Source organism: Artibeus jamaicensis, unplaced genomic scaffold (assembly GCF_021234435.1).
Source record: "Artibeus jamaicensis isolate MK-2021 breed Jamaican fruit bat unplaced genomic scaffold, CSHL_Jam_final contig_332, whole genome shotgun sequence".
NCBI lineage: Eukaryota > Metazoa > Chordata > Mammalia > Chiroptera > Phyllostomidae > Artibeus > Artibeus jamaicensis.
Window position 1 is genome coordinate 15803144 of NW_026521788.1, and position 1773 is coordinate 15804916.

At 39.0% G+C, this 1773-nt stretch overlaps 1 pseudogene; it reads right to left on the reverse strand.

Annotated features, from left to right (window-relative positions):
• Window positions 1-828: 828 nt before the first annotated feature.
• LOC119055720 (proteasome subunit alpha type-5-like) lies at window positions 829-1570 on the reverse strand (annotated as a pseudogene).
• Window positions 1571-1773: the final 203 nt, after the last annotated feature.

Genomic DNA, 1773 nt, shown 5'->3' on the forward strand with positions numbered 1-1773 from the left:
AGAGGTGGGTTGTTCTTAACCTGCATTTTCAAGTTTTTCTTTTTCATTTTAAGAGTCATGTATGGGAGTATTATTTAGCCATGAAAATAAGGAAATCCTGCCATATGAGACAACGTCAATGGAACTTCAGGGCATTATGCTAAGTGAAAAAATGTTAAATACCGTATGATCACACTTACATGTGGAATCTTTAAAACAAACAAACAAAAAACCCCAAAATGCACAGATACAGAGAATGGAAGGGTAAGGGCTGGTCAAAAGGTACAAACTTCCAGGTATAAGTCCTGGGATGTAATGGATAGAATGGTGACTGTAATTACCAATTATAATCTGCATTGTGGCTGAACCATGTATTTAAAAATTGCTAATAAAGTAGGTTTTAAAAGTTTTCATCACAAGAAAAACTGTGGTGATGGATATTAACTTACTGTGGTGATCATTTTTTTAAAGATTTTATTTATCTTTAGAGGGGCAGGGAAGGAGAGAGGGAGAGAAATATCAATGTATGGCTGCCTCTTGTGTGTCCCCTGCCAGGAACTGACCTGCAACCCAGGCATGTGCCCTGACTGGGAATTGAACCGCGATATTCTGGTTTGCAGGCCCTCTCTCAATCCATTGAGCTACACCAGCCAGGGCCTGGTGATCATTTTTTTTACTCTATTAACAAATATTTAAGTTTTTACTTATTTCAGGACTGTCTTCATGTAAAGACATCATTACGAATGCAAATATGCTGGAGATTTTCCAAGGAATAGAACAGGAAATAAAAGTAAAGGGTAATCAGAAGAACTGAAATTGTCCCAGAGAAGCTCTGAGGATCACACTTCCTTAAAGGTCCTTGATAACCTCTTCACACTCTTCTTCCTCTGTGAACATGTGGAAATTCTGGCCAGGATGCACGGTGGCTTGTTCTGTGTTAGTTGCATTCAGCTTCTCCTCCATTACTTGTTTGAGGATGATGAACACAGACTTGATGGCATCTTTCAGAGTCATAGACTTGTGCTAAATATCTTGCAAGGAGATCTTGGCACCCTCTGAAGCTGAGCCAATTGCTTGAGCATCAAACTCTGCAAAGGTCTCAGATGGATCTATATGAAACAGTTGGAGTCCTATTTCAGCTCCTCCAAAACACAGTGCTACTCCAAAGGTACAAGACATGTTACCCAGATCTGCATCTTCTCCAAACTGTAGAGCCAAATTGGACACAGCCCGGGTAACACTCTCCATTGTCATTGTCTCCACCCTGGTTTCATCCATTAAAGTCTTAGCATCAGCAATTAGTCCACTCATAGCACAGCCTACGTGAACATCAATCTCTACAATTTTCTCAGTGGTGCTGGCTCCATGAGTGGGGAGGTAATCGTCTTCACAGCTACACACACTCCCTCTGATATTTGGACCCCAATGGCCATAGAACCAAGCTTGATAGTCTGAATAGCATATTCTACTTGGAATAATGTTCCTACAGGAGAAAAGTATTCACGACCCTGTCGCACTCAGACCAGGTGAGCAACGTGGCAAGGATAGGAGAAGGAGGTGGCAGAAATGAAGGGTTTTTTGCACTATACATATATCAAATGATTATATTTACACTTAAAACTATATAGATTTATGTGTTATTTATATTTCAATAATAAGTAAATAAATGCATACATAAATGTAGTGTATGCTTATTAAATTAAATGAACCCTATCATAGTAACCACTGATAAATTATTAATCTTTAAGCATCCGTTGGGACTCATTACTTTTTGTTATTTAATATTCAGCTTCA